The 14,964-nt window shown below is 38.9% G+C and overlaps 1 long non-coding RNA gene across 2 annotated transcripts; it reads left to right on the top strand.

Moving 5' to 3' along the window:
• Window positions 1–1,647: 1,647 nt before the first annotated feature.
• LOC146892683 (uncharacterized) lies at window positions 1,648–4,728 on the top strand. 2 transcript variants are annotated; one of them, XR_015003977.2, is made up of 3 exons: window positions 1,648–1,758; window positions 3,488–3,659; window positions 4,550–4,728. It is a non-coding gene; the product is annotated as an uncharacterized LOC146892683 (long non-coding RNA). The 2 variants fall into 2 exon arrangements; XR_015003978.2 differs by having other exon boundaries at window positions 3,488–3,845.
• The last annotated feature ends 10,236 nt before the right edge of the window (window positions 4,729–14,964 follow it).

Here is a 14,964-nt window from a genome sequence, read left to right as displayed (position 1 = left end):
CTAAGTCTGGGCATTCATAAGTAAAAATAGGTCTCTGTGTATTTATTTGGGATCTGGGAGAAAAGAAAATGATGCGGGCTCCTTTAAGAAACTCTGCTGTTCCCAGGCAGTGGTGGTACACACCTTTAATCCTGGCACTCAGGCAGCAGGGGGATTCCTGTGAGTTTGAGGCCAGTCTGATTGTCAGAGCAAGTCCCAGAACAGGCTCCAAAGCTACACAGAGGAAACCCTGTCTTAAAAAAACAAAACAGAAAAGAAAAGAAAAAGGAAAGAATCTCTTTAAACAGTCTTTTTTTTCATGCTAAATAGAAACAGTAAGCTAAAGAAAAATGCCACACTGCACTAACTTCCTCGAGCTTGCCTTGTAGAATGCAGGCATTGAGCAAAGGTACTACCACCATCCAGGCTGCAGGCTTTCAGGGACCCAAGAAGTGGGTGGAGCCAGTGGCCAAAGCTGCAACATAGGTCCTAGCCACATCACTTAGCAGTTTAAAGATTCATGAAATAAAAAGACTACAGATACGCAACAAAGACAGATGCAAATGGAAAAAAAGCTCTAAACAGGTTTCAGCGTGTTTAAAAATGTGTGTAGGCTTAAGAAAGAAAAAAATAAATGGATATAGAGAGTTATAGAAAGAAATAGTTTAAAAATAATTCAGTAAAGTCTTTAAAGAGAGAATAAAAGTAATATAAAAGAAAAAAATCCATACAACAATGAAAAATAAGCAAGGAATCTGAGTCCTAAATAGTGTTGTGTTGGTTTTGAGTTTTTTGATTGTTGATGAGCAAACGACAGCTACTAAGAGACACGGGAGTGTAAGCAAAACTACTAAAGGGAATGAACCTAGATGCCTAGGATTATCGTAACTTTAAAAAAAAAGCTAAAAATATATTTGTCGAATGGAAGTCAAAAATGCTTTGGAGAAGAGGTTTTGCTTTTGTTTCCATAGGAAACAAGAGGCTGTGGATTCCTTCAGGGTTGATAGAGATCTGGCTTGGCTCCAGGGAGACCTCCTAAATCTTCACAGGTGACATATATTAACAAAGGTTACAGCTGATCTTCCCAGGATTTGGCTTTTATCTTAATTTTCTCAGAGACAGCAAAAGATGACTTCACCTACAGACAGCAGGAAGAAGTCTAGAAAAGCCAATGTCCATGTTTCCAAAAGATGAGCTGTGTGGTCTTTTGCTCCTCCAATAGTATTTGGTTATTTTGTGAGTTATGGATGTTTGTTCTTAATGATGGGAATATAGAAATATAGGATAAAAAGATCTACAAATCTCAGATATTTTTCACTGGCGTGGATTTGGGTATATTGACACAAATTTAAAGTTATTTTTGCTATATTGTACATATGTTTACATATGTTTCTACTCTTGTTTGGAGTATTGTGCCTGTATAGTTCATTTTAAAATGCAATGGATAATTAAGAAATAAGGCTATCAGTTAATGTATGATAATCAAACTTGTAGTCACATTAGGTATGTTTTGCCCACAGAATATGCCATCTAAAATGTTTAACAACCTAAGGGTTTTTTTTTCATGACAATTATTTCATGACATCTGCTCCTGGCAGCACCAGTTTACCTCATAAAGGATGATGTGCACCTAAGAAATTCCATATGGAATTTGCTTTCAATGTACCAAGGCTAACCACTTGGGCAAGAAGCTGTGCTTGTCTTGATTGCTGATAGTATGCTGTATAGACTGGACATGTGGGACATGGGAAAAGGACTGTTGAACTTTGCCTAGACAAGGTAGTACAGTCCTTTGAATTTCTTGTTTCACAGATGACTCTGCCAGATATTCTGCAGGGCACAGAGGAAACCAACTGATGAAATTTGACAATGCAAAGTAGGACAGTCCTTCAGATTTCCTGCTTCATTGAAAAGTCTGCCAGATATTCCAGGCCTATAGGTCAAAGATGAAACGCCCAGTGTTGCAGAGGAACTTTGGATGACTGTTTAGTCAGTCAGGTGTCTTCTGTTGTTGGGTAATATTACATACTTCTGGGGGTTTTAATGGAGTTAAAAACTAAATAGTTATAATTTTCCTTAGTTATGACAGAAAATAAATTAAGTATAAAACTTTGGATTCACTAAGCTAGGGTAGATAATGAAGTATTTTATTTAAATTTTCCAGACACAAATGCACTGAATTGTGAATATAATCCTTACTTGATAATTGCAGGGGGGGGTTGTATATAGACTTACTGTGTCGAAGTTGAAATCCTTTTTATTTAGATGAAAAGGGGAAAATGTTGTCAAGTAGTTTATTAACTGTGTAAAGGTGTGTTACATTTGTTTGTGCTGCTATTGTCAGTGATGTGAAGATGTGATTAAATTTGTTTGATTAAATAAAGTTAACCTGGGGTCAGGAGACGGACTCAACAATTAGCTGACAGAAAATGGTAGAGAGGAAACAAGCGTAGTGAAGGTTCTTTAGTGGTCACTGGGAAGAAGGAAGGTCCCTTTTTGGGCTACTCAAGCAAAGAGAGAAGGCTAAGTACTTGCTATTTAGCCTCTCTGAGCTATGAGCTACCAGGATTTGACCTTAACCTTTGAATCCTGGGTTCTACTGAAGGATTGAGATTTAAAAGACGGGTTTTGTTTTTTTTTTTTTGGTTTTTTGTGTTTTTGTTTGTTTGTTAGTTTTTTTGCAGCTGTGATAAAGCCAATCCCTGAGGGGAAAGAATTCCTGCCTGACCGCTGGACTACTGCTGGTAACTGTGCAATTGCAATTCCCAGTTGGGACAGCAGTTGGTGAAGTGCAGGCAATGTACTGAGTGCAAAACAACATCTGACTTTATTTTTCATTGTATCTTTCAAACTTACAAACTTTCAATAATACAGATGGGGAAATAACATCCTCCACTTCTGGTAGTCATCCTCCTTTGGGAGCAGAGGGAGGAGGGAGGAACCGTGAAACTGCTTCCTTGTAACCAGGGGTGGGGTGGCTGACTAGTCTGGGTCCTAGAGACTCAACCATCATGGTGAGCCAGTTAGTGGAATTCAGAATCAATGCATTTTCGTGTGCAAACAGATCCCATCTTTTATTCAGGGACTGTTTTAGAAGTCTAAATTCCAAATGCATTTCACTAATGGTTGGTTGAAGTTGTTAATTTTTTAAAGGATGCTTAATTGCTTACTGTTGACAAAGTTATTAATAGTCCTATGATTACTCTCTGTAGCTTTGTGTGAAATTTTTTGTTTTATCTCTTTAACATTCTGCTCTAGTATTAGTAGGCCTTATTTACTATGCATAAATATTTATGTTTTCCTAAAAATATCATGATTTATGTGAATCTTGACAGTCAGTTATACAACACTAGGGAGGTATATGTAGGTATCACAAACCAAGAGGGTAAAGACCTTCATGTTAAAGCCTCAAACTGCCTCTGGACATTTCTTTTAGTCCCTGGATGCACATCCTGTCTAATTGTAGACACATCTATTCCCCCTAGAACCAAAGTCTTGTCTCTTTCAGTAATGAAGAGCTAGAGAATGCCACATCAAAATTAAGTGAAGGAACCAGATTCTTCTTTTGAATCCTTCTTACTCCTGCCTGAGGTTCTATCTGCTACATGGTAAAGCCAGCTACAGACCACTGACACATTTGGAAAAAGGCAACATCGTTAAACACTTGCCTTATTATTTTTGTAAGTAGAAATAAGCTTGCTGCAAGAGCCACTGGTGTGTAGAAAAATCATGTGATCTTGATCAAAGCTTCAAAACGCCAACTCATTAGTAACATCTGTCAGAGTCCTTAATCATTTGCATTTCAATTCTTAAATGGAAGAAGTTTGGAAGGAAGATCCTCCTGAAAATCATACACCAGCTCTCTGGTAGGTCATGGTCTTCTTGGATAAGAATTTTGAATTTCCTGGATGGTGGTTTCTCTGCTGATAGAATAAGTCATATCAGGCCATATTAAAAGTCAAGGTTTAATAAGCAAGGCAATTCCTGAGTGATTCTTGGGAGGGGTGGGGGAAGTAGAAGAGAAATCAAGCCACTGGGCCAGGTCTTAAGTACCCTGTAGGCACTGTCTTCAGGGACTGAACCAACTCCTGGTAAACTTTCTGAAGGGTGAGATCTGAAATGGGAGGAGTGAGAGCTAGCTCTTGTAGACCAGGCCAGTCTCGAACTCACAGAGATCTGCCTGCCTCTGCCTCCCGAGTGCTGGGATTAAAGGCGTGTGCCACCACTGCCCGGCCCCCCAGCATTCTTGAGAGAAAACTAAATCCCATCTCTACATGTCCTGACACGTGAGAACATTCTGATCCTCTATAATTATGCTGTTGTTTCTATCCATCCTCCAGATGTCATACTTACTGCTCTTCACCAAATTGATGACTTTTCAGTCCTAGGATATTCTACACCCTTCCTTCATGCGTGAGGTGGTATTAGAATGGTTACTGTGAGAAATTTTTATCTTTTGTCTATTTCCTGCATATACCTTATCTGGTATTTTACCTGTATATCAACAAAATATGGTATTAGTTTATTCCTGTTATATTCCTGTAGAAACAATATTTTTTTTCCTTTCAAGGGTCCTGGTTTCAAATACTACAACATCTGCAGCCTAGTCTTGTCATGAAGGTCCCAAGGAATCCTGACTGCCTAGCTCTAGATGACATGTTTAAATTATTGAGAAGGATGTGCAAATGTACATGAAGAGTTAATAAAACATGAAAATAAAACCACCTTCTTATCCTGTATCCACTGGGTGCAAAGGCAAGTTGTGAATGGAACTAATTTCTGCGGCTTGTGATGATTATTCCCTGCTTGTTTGCGCATGGTTTGATGTGGGAATGGAACAAAATTCATCCTCAGCACAAGTGAAGCAGGTGTTTCCCTGTGGCTCTTAGCAGTCCTCTGTTTCCATGACGTTTGTGGGCAGTAACTGGTAAAAATGCAGTCATGGCTACTGACCATATGCAATAACCTGAAATCTAGAATCTATGTTAGACTGACCCTCTCTCCTTCCTCTCCCTCACTCCTCTGTTTACACCAATCTTCTCTGTACATGAACTATAGTCACTGTACTTAGAGATCAAAAGAAAAAAAAAAGAATCCAGGCTCCCCATGTTGACTAATGATTGAAAACACAGCTGTTCTATAGAGTCAGGTTAATTGTGGAAGTACTAAGTTGTTACAAGGTGGATGTATGGTGGTCCGGTTGTTTCTGTTTCCATATTTGATATTCTGCCACCAGCCAATATGAAAACTTCACCTGCTCATCTGGCATGGTTAATGCCGTTGTTTTGTGTCCCAGATCTGCATCTTTATCACCTACCATTTTCAGTCTAATGGCATAGAAATCAAGGGATTGCTTGTTGTATCCCCAGCTACTGAATGATTTGAGTTTCAGAGAGGCAGTGATGCTCAAAATACAATTTATTTCTCAAAATTTCCCAGACAGTGTTTTAACTAGGAAAAGAATGAGTACTTCTTCTCCTTATAGCTCATGATTTAGAGCTGTAACTTTCAAAATGGATCAAAATTTTAAATAGTGATATTTAAGTTGGCTTCTTAGGAGTTCGATTACAGGGTTCATCTGACGATGGAGTTGACGGTACAGTAAACAAGTGTATGTGTCTGAAAAATGCCCAGGCTGCTTGTGAAAAATCAGACTGAAATTTCTGTTTGTGAAGTTTATTTTGATGCTTTGTGAGGTAAAATGTTAGTGACTCTACTTCTATTCTCTCCACAGTCATAAGCTAACAGTTCAGATGGCGATGTCATGATACTACAGTTGTCCCATATTTGAACAGAGATGTTCAATTTACATAATTATCAATTTACATAAGGATCATTGCAAAGAACTTTATATAATTCACTGAACTCCATCACTAAGTATTTTTATCACTACTTTGTTGCGTCAGGCAGATTTAAAGGTGGAGATATCAATCTGGGAGTCAGCAAATTCATCCAATTTAGAAGAATAATAAACTGTTCACCTTTCCAGACACTTAAAAACTGGTAAAGGCAACATATTGAAGGAACTAGTCAAGTACCTATTTCCTTTAGCTTAATTAGCAGAACTAGTCTCAGCTGAAGAAAACTCCTTTGTGAGAAGCACTTACTTGTTAAGACCGCAAGTGAACTGACCTGATGTGTTGAAATGTCCAGGATCCAAATTCCTGGCCACCAACTTCTTGGAGTTGTTTGAGCCTGCAGATTAGAAGACAGATGTCAGACATTACCCCACTGGAACTTTGTCACTCAGAATGTGTCAGCAGTGCCATGTTTGCTGTGCATCTGGAAGAATGTAATGAAACATTCTGCACATGGATAGGCTGACATCGAAATCACCATCGCTGCTAACTCCGTCACATACGGTGAAGCCCTAGCTTCTCATACAGCGCAGGCACGGGTCATGAGTGATTTCTACTTGTTTTCTTTAGAAAACCTTTATTCATTTTCTAGTGTGTTTATCTTTCTGGTGAAAGGCTTATGATCACAGAAACACTGAGAAGATAGGGAAGTGTCTATATAAAACTTACTTTACTACATAAAACCATTTTTATCAAAGAAAAGATTGACAGCATGGTTAGGACCTGGACTATTCATAGAAAAGAAGTGAGAAATAACTTCCTAGAGAAACCCAAATATTTCAGTCTCTAGAATGACTCACTTCCAAGTCTCTGAAATCTCTCCTCTCAGACAGACCCTTCTTCTCCCACCATTCCTCTTGTTTTTAAAGCATCTGGGCAGAGGTGTGGGAGTCATCTGGATGAGTCATATATGGAATTTCCACACCACTTTCTGGAAACAAGGGAAGCTATGCTGTCAGTTTCATTATTAAGATTCACCAGTTAGGGACTTACAGACTAAGACTTTGGTCTTATATTTTGAGTCCTCTCTCCTCATATTTCTTACAATCACCATTACTGTGTTTGGGGGCTATACTGAGAATGATTAATATTATGTTATACCTTCTAGAACCATTTGGTTGTAAGACATTTCAACTCTTTTCAGAATACAAATATGGTTGCCACATCGGTATGGATGTGAGAGCTTTGTATACATGAGCTTGTGTTTGAGAGTTAAACGTTTGTTTATAAGAAATTGTAATTCCAGAGTCATTCCTTGCACACGCAGAGGTGACGAAAGATCTGGACACGGATAGAAGAGTCAGTGCTGAAGTACTTTCTGTGGAAGAGTCTAGCCAGCTTTTGGGTCATATGAACAACTTCTCAAACACAGAGGTGATGCCACCGTCAGTCCCACAAGTGCAGTTCTTCTAAAGAGACAGACCCTTGGACATAAAAAGGCCTTTTATACTTTGAAAACTTTTATGACTGTGGAGAATCAGACCTTTTGCACATCCTAATGATTTTATTAAGTGCTAAGCTAACTGAACTGACTCTTTTTAAACGTCTGACATAAGTCATATGACTTTTATTCCTACTTAAAGAGGTAGATATATTAAATATGAAATTATATTTAATGCTAATAAAAATATGGTTAATTAGTTGTTCTTTTTTCCCCAATGGGATAATTCTCGTTTGTTATTGCTGCATAAGATGCAACTTGTGAGTTGAATTTCTCAGAGAACTAGACCCCAAATTAGTTATGTTGAGAATAAAATAGTGGCCAGCTAATTATCTAAACAATGACTGAAATGCAGGGTTATTCTTTTAAAGGGATAGTGTGATCATCTTCAACATACTAGAAGTTAGTTAAACACTCATTCCATATGACTGGCTACAAGCAAAGGGCTTTAGACCAATGATCTGTAACTTTAGAAACAACCTTTCTGTGTTTCAGTAAGAATAGACACACTGGAGCAATGGGCAGAAGAGCATGTGGGTGAGTTGTCTTCCCATCAGTAGACATCAGATTTTACTGGGTTCCTGCAATGAAATGAATATTCATATCCCTCTAATATTCATAGGATGAAATCCTAATCATAGTAGCATGGTATTTGGGTGTGGAGCCTTTAAAAATAATTAGGTAAGGGATTGGAGACTCCATCAGTGCTATTAGTGTCCAATAAGAAGAGATTAGAGAGCTAGCTTGTTCCCTTTGCACAATGTAGGGATATGAATTCTGCAATGCAGTGTTTCCCAGAGCCTGATCATGCTCATGTATGATATTGACCTTCATCTTTCAACCATGAAAATTAATTTCTGTTGTTTGTAAGCCATATGTTCTATGGTACTTTATTGTAAAAGCTTGAACTAAGACACTATCCAAATATTCCTCCTGTCCTAACTGTAACTAGCAGCATGCATTTGTAAGTGTGTTCATGATAGAGATTATCAACAAGCCCTGAGCTTACAAGAATATATTATATGGTTCTAATCTTCCTCACCTATAACTATTTCTATAGTACATAGCTGGACTTCTCTACCCTTCCCTCTATCTACCTGTCACCAATCTATCTACAATATTAATCTAAAATTCATTAGTAGCTGTGGCTGATTAATATTTTCCAAAGATGATCACAATCATATCTCCCATCCTGCCTTTTACAATGTAATTTCAACATCCCTGTTGAGTATTATAGAATCTAAATACTCTGTCTTTGAATATGCATGTACCTCTGATATCTGAGCCATAACCAATAAAGTATAGCAAAATGTTATATAGCTTTAAAGATATTTAACTACATTCTATTGCTGTTATAAATACTGTGACCAAAAGCAGCTCAGGGGAGGAAAGTGTTTATTTAACTTATTCTTCCAGGTCACAATCCCTCATTGAGGGAAGTGAGGACAGGAATTCCTGCAGGAAATTGAAGTGGAAATCACAGAGAAGACTTCTTAGCAGCTTGCTGACACACCCATACTCAGTTAGCTATTAATCAAGGAAATGTCCCCACCTCTAGCAGTCTGGGGCCTCTCAAATCAACCAACAGTCAAGACCATCTCCCATAGGCATGCCCACAGGTTGGTCTGATCTGGGCAATCCCTAAACTGAGACTCTCTTTTTGGGAAATGCTAGGCTTTATGAAACTAAGTAGAACGCAGGACTATACCAGAAACCTGCTGTTCATATCTATTCTGTTTTGGAACATTTGGCCTTGGAACGCAAGATTCATGAAGAAAACCCTACTTACCCTACCCAGAGAAGTCACATGGTGAGTTCACGCATAAGTATCTAAGAAAAATATTAATGGACATGAGACTCGTGATGTATTTAATAACTCCTTCCCCTAGCTTTTTATTCACTTTCCTTGAATCTCTCCAGATGGAGGCTAGATGTGGATGAGAAGAAATAAACAACTCTCATGTGTGACCCACAACCTCTGAGCAGACCACGCGGCAGTTTCCCACTTCTAGTTCTGGAGTAATTTGTTGCGCAGCAGTAGTTCCGGGAAATCTTCACATGACTTATTTGCAAGCCTTGAGACAGAAAATCACTATCCTAAGATTCTTTCATGGGCCCTTAGAAATTCCAGAAGTTGGAAACTTCCCTGGGAGACAACTAATAATTATATGAGGTCAGAATGTCCTAGGATAACAACATGGCTCCTATTTAAGTCACTACGTTTTAAAAATAAATAGTAGTCTCTTTCTTCAGACAATTCCTCGGTCTTGGTGTCTTAAAAAAAAATGCCTTCTCTTTGATGGAAACAAGACGTATCCTCTCTTCCTGGTGTAAATGTGAAGGGCCCCTGCCGTCTCTATGATTGCTTTCTCCACATCACAACGGTTAAGTTCTCCTCAAGAGCACTGAACACAGTCACTGAGATTTTACATGAATCGAAAGCTGCAAATGTTCTGGAAGCCAGTCGCAATGCTTGTAACACAAGTGCTTTGTCAGCAGGAAGAGCCCCCCATCCTTCTCTGGGGCCACTGAGGTTGTGCTAAGAGAGAGCTATAGAAAAGGAAGTCTTTCCCCCTGTATGCAACTGACACAGTAAAAGGAGAGTCACTAATTTCCGTGTCCCTTCACTATCCCCTTGTTCTGATACATGTTCAAAGCATTTTTTTTTTGGTTTGCTTTGCAGGGACCCTAGTGACTTCTCCATAAGACCATTGTGCTCTGCTCACCTCCGTGTGATCAGACCCACCATTTCTTCACACAGCCCTTCTCCAAAGCTACCTCTGAGTATAGTGACAAAGAACACCCACACATTCAAGTATCCCCACACATTCTGTGCACCCCAGTAAAGCAAAGGTGTCTTCAATTTCCTACACTCAGAAATCCAAGATGATACATAATTTCCTCCTACCTGAGCCCACAGAGAAAGTGCATTTTGTTTGGAACTATACAGTTGCTACCAAGGATGACAGTTTGATTTTAACCCCCAGGAGTCAGAGAAAGCAATCAAAGCAGAAGGCAGATACAAGGCTCTCATACTGGCAGGACACCAAGCAGGGTCACTCTTAGGATCAGCTTGTCATAGAGGCGAGGAGGGAACGCTTTATGAAATGGTGAATTTCAGGAGCAATAGGAGAGATACCTGCATTATGGATAGAGTTCCCCGGGGAAAGAGCAGGAAATGTTCAGAGGCCAAGGGATAATACAGAAGAAAAGAAAAATATATAGGCGGCAATCAAATCCCACAGCACTGACTACAGAGTTGGTCGTTGGTTCCTGTTATTCCACTAAATTCAGTCAGGTTATTTATGAAAGGGTTTGTAGATATTGCACACATCCCAATCTAGGGACAGCAGCAAAGAGATCATTTCATTAGATTTTATTAGCATTGTGTGTCATATTGAGGCATTTTTAGCCATATGTGATTTACAAAAGAGAACACTAAATTTAGTGGGAGAACACCTCAAAACTAAATCAACTCTGTTAAAAAATGAGACCCTGTTTCAAAAAAAAAACTATATATAGGAATGCTAGTATCCACTTCTAGCTTCTGGTCCACCGAAATCTCTACACAATTGCCTTAACCTCTGCTTTGTACATGCCAGCAAAGTCCAGTCTCGAGTCTTCTGTCTCGAAGGGACAAATGTGCTTCTGTTACCCCTGATCTGAGTTCATCTTCCACATGCTTTATCTCTTCTCAGCCTTTCCAACTCAGAGATAAAAAATCAAATGTCTTGTCTAACACACAAGATGCCTGTTTTAGCGTGCATTTTTCAGAGAAGAGTCCATGTTTCATGTAAAAAGAAGTTTGAAAGCAGCATATCAGGTGTTCCTGCTCTGTACTCTGAAAATATTGGTATCTCTTGAGTTTTCCTCCCTCTCTTTTGCCCTCTAATGAGCCCATTTTCTCTCCCCTCCCCTTTCCTCTTCTCCCCTCCTTTCCTCTTCTCATCTCTTCTCTTCTCCTCCCTGTCCTTATTTCCTTATACAGAGCATTTTAATCCTTCCTTTTGTGGGCATACTCCAGCAAATATAAGTTCCTAACAGAAAGTTACTTATATAAATAGCTAAAATTCTAATTGCAACTGGTAAGGCATGGCAAGACCTATCTTCATATATGAGCAAAAAGAAAGATACTCCTCATCTTGGTGTTTAAGATTCTCATCTTTAAAATGACAAGGTTGGACCTCAGTCCTCCATTTTGCTATGTTTCATGCACCCTCTGGGAAGCCAATACTTCATGCGGGTAAGAAATGTCAGCATATTGTGTCTGGTCTAATGAACAGATCTACTAATTGTGTTTTATGTGAAATGTGAAACCCAAGGAAAACACTAGGGGATACTCACATTGCTAAGCAATGTCCTGTGCCATTTAAAAAATATGCTCATTCTTGTTTGGCCACTAATCATCTGTGGAATTTTGGATAGTTGATTAACACATGCTAGCGTCATTCTTTTTAGTTCTGTGTTTGTAACCTGCTGGGATTAGCATCAGAGATTACTGTGCCATTCCACAGCCCCTTTTAGTCAACAGCTTCAAGTGTTATACTAAAGCTGTACCAGCACAGCGTTAGTCATTTCTAAATTTCTACCTGGAACTAAATAAAAGGAATTGCATCACATACTCATCAAAAGACGTTCAAGAAGGTTTCCAGATGCACTCTTCATCGCAGTGCAATAAAAGATTGGGTGGTGCTCCCCCAAAAATGTGTTTGCATCTTTACCCCTAGAATATGTAAGCATGGCCTGAGTTTGGAAAGGGGATCTTTGTAGTTTTAACTCATAAGGATCTTGATCTGAGAACATCCTAGATTGCTTGGATGAACCTTGACAGATATCCTCCTGAGAGGCAGTTAAGAATGGAAATGATGGGAAGAAGACAAGGACAAGGACAGAATGGAACCATGCAGATGAGGCAAGAAAGGGTTCTTTCTAGAGTTTAGAATGAGTCTGGCTATTTCAGCACCTTGATTTTGGACTTTTGTCTCCCAGAACTGCTGTAGGATACATTTCCGTGGTTACAGTAGTCCTGTAACCAGTTGACTCCCCAAATGAAGTCAATAATTCTGAAGATTCAGAAGCCTGGTGTCAGCAATGGTTTCTGTTGAGAGAATTATTTGGAATAGCATTTCGAGGTAGTGATGGAATAAATGTTTATGCACATGCACGTGTGTGTGTGTGCGTGTGTGTGTGTGTGTGTGTGTGATGGAGAGGAGACATGGCTTACATGATTACATGGTAGATTAACAAAGACCAAAAAGAGTGAGACAAAAATGTCAAGTTGATTTTATAACATTTTCTCAAGTGGTACCCTATTTAGTTCCAATAAATCTTATCCAATCTTTATACTTGTGCATTAATCCCTTCTGAGGATGATATCCAATAACCTACTCACTTCTCAGGCTTTGGTTCCAGCATCTCTCAGAACAACCAAGACTCCAACCCTTGCTCATTTTAAAGAGCAAACCATTCTACACTACACCAGATAAATGATAATATAAACAGACAATGGAATATTTAACATCAATGAAATATGAAAAATAAATAAGATAGATAAAGCTCATTAATATAATGTTGAGTTTTGGAAGCCAGATCTAAAGTATAGAACTTGTTATTCAACTTATGAAAAGTTCAAAAGCAAGAAGAATGTTATCTTGGGATAGATATAAAAACTAACCTTACCTTTGACAAGAGGCGTTAACAGGGTGGGTTCATAAAGAGCTCACTAGGGTAACAGAATAATGTATTAAATGATCTAGATTTTTTTAACCTTTGTCACACTCTATGAATATTTCTTCAGTACTTGAAACAAAGACTGTATTGCCTAAAACTGTCAAATATCTCCTCACTGCCCCTACCTGACACCTTCCAAGACAAAGAATTTTGCAGACCTCAAAGAAAAGAATAAAACTTAATGATGAGACCCAATAAAGGAATAAGGATATGAGTGGATATGAGTGCTTTAATAATCAGAGTTAATTTTATTTGAAGAGCTGAGACATTGCTTTGAATATCCTCGGAGCCAGGAAATTAATAAAACTTAGGAACTTCTTTCCAAAAATAAACACAATATATATGAATAAAATGAGTTTACTTTGACATTAAATTTTGAATAATAATTTTTGTATGAGATTTTATGTAGGAGTCCCTGAGGTTGCTTTGTATAAATGGTGAAGAAAAGACTGTCTCTTATTAAGTCCTTGGGCAAGCTGGAAGGAATTTGACATGGTCAAGGTGATTCTGCAGGGAATTAAGAAAACAATGATCAATAGTGAGCCCTGACAAATTTAGTATAAGCACAGAATTCAGACAGAATCGGTAGACACTGGGACGTTTCCCCTTAAACAACCGTTTCTAGATATGAATTATCTCTGCTATGTTTTCAGTTTAAGATGACGGTCTGATGATTTGGGGTTATTTTTTGTCTTTTTTTCAGTTGTAATCATTTAATTACAGCTTTTATCTTTAAAGGAAGCACAGCTTTTTCATGTGTCTCCCTCACCCTAAGAAGCTCCTAGGTTGGTTTCCTGGGGCTTTGAACAGCCCTGGATCCTCAGGCCTGGGTGTCCTTTAATCTGCCTGTACCGGGTAGCAGCATCCTCTAGAAGCAGATTTCATCATCCATAGGGCAGGGGGAAATGTCTGTTTGTAACTACAGGAGGAGGAAAACAATGACAAACTAAAGTGGAGAGGACCTATGGAACCTAGAAATTGTATTCCCTTGTTTATGCCCACAATTCTACACAGGAAATTCTAAGTAAGGAGGGAGTGTGTCATTATATCCTTTTAGAGAAGCTAAAAGCAAGGCTCCTTGCCAAACTCAAGTCCAAATTACTATTGGAAGAAACAAGAGACAGTCAGAGCTGCCACTGAGGTTGATGGAGGACTCCAGCTTACTTAGTTAAATGGTATGGGAATAAGACAGATGTGGTGCAGGGGAGGAGATCTTACAAGAAGGTGAAACAGAATATCTCTTTATCTGCATAAAGAGATGAAGGGGAAATGAGAATAGATGGGTTAAACGGGAAGGGGGATAAAGTAAGGAGAGAATATAGGGGGGGCAGCAACACTGCAGGACTTTTGAAAGGCCACATGGAAATCCACTGCTCTATAAATTTTCTAAACTACATAAAAAGAATTTAATTGGGGTTACTGTGCAATGGATAAGAGAGTACCGCAACTACCAAGAAAAGCCCCTAGCACCAGGAGTGGCTTACATCTTGTTGAGTCATTAACCAAAGGGGGCTCCAGAGACTGAACACTGCAAGTTATAGCCAAGACTATTCATGATTTTCTATAACCCGATGGTAGGATCCTATTGCAGAAGACATAACATATCTGTGTCGTTGAACATGGAGAAATCAGCTAGTGCTTGACTACAAGCTTCAACCCTGCTGATTAATGTTCACGATCCTGGACGGTACACTACTGGAGAAGAAAAGAAACAATAAGATCAGCCAGCTATTAACCCTTTGACCTAAAACAGGGACCTTCCTGCAAGATTTACTACTACAGTAGTGGCACAAATGTTATGGGAGGTTTTTTTAAAAATAAATTTAAGGCCCACACACTTGATGGAACCCATACCTGACAGGTTAGTGAGGCCAAGCGTCCGAGACTATACAGATCTCGGGTCCTAGGGAAAGCGGCTATGATTATGCTAAATGAACGTAGCCATTTTCTTTAATG

The sequence above is a fragment of the Myodes glareolus genome, chromosome 10 (assembly GCF_982192425.1).
Source record: "Myodes glareolus chromosome 10, mMyoGla1.1, whole genome shotgun sequence".
Taxonomy (NCBI): Eukaryota; Metazoa; Chordata; class Mammalia; order Rodentia; family Cricetidae; genus Myodes; species Myodes glareolus.
This window is presented reverse-complemented; position numbering and strand designations above follow the sequence as displayed.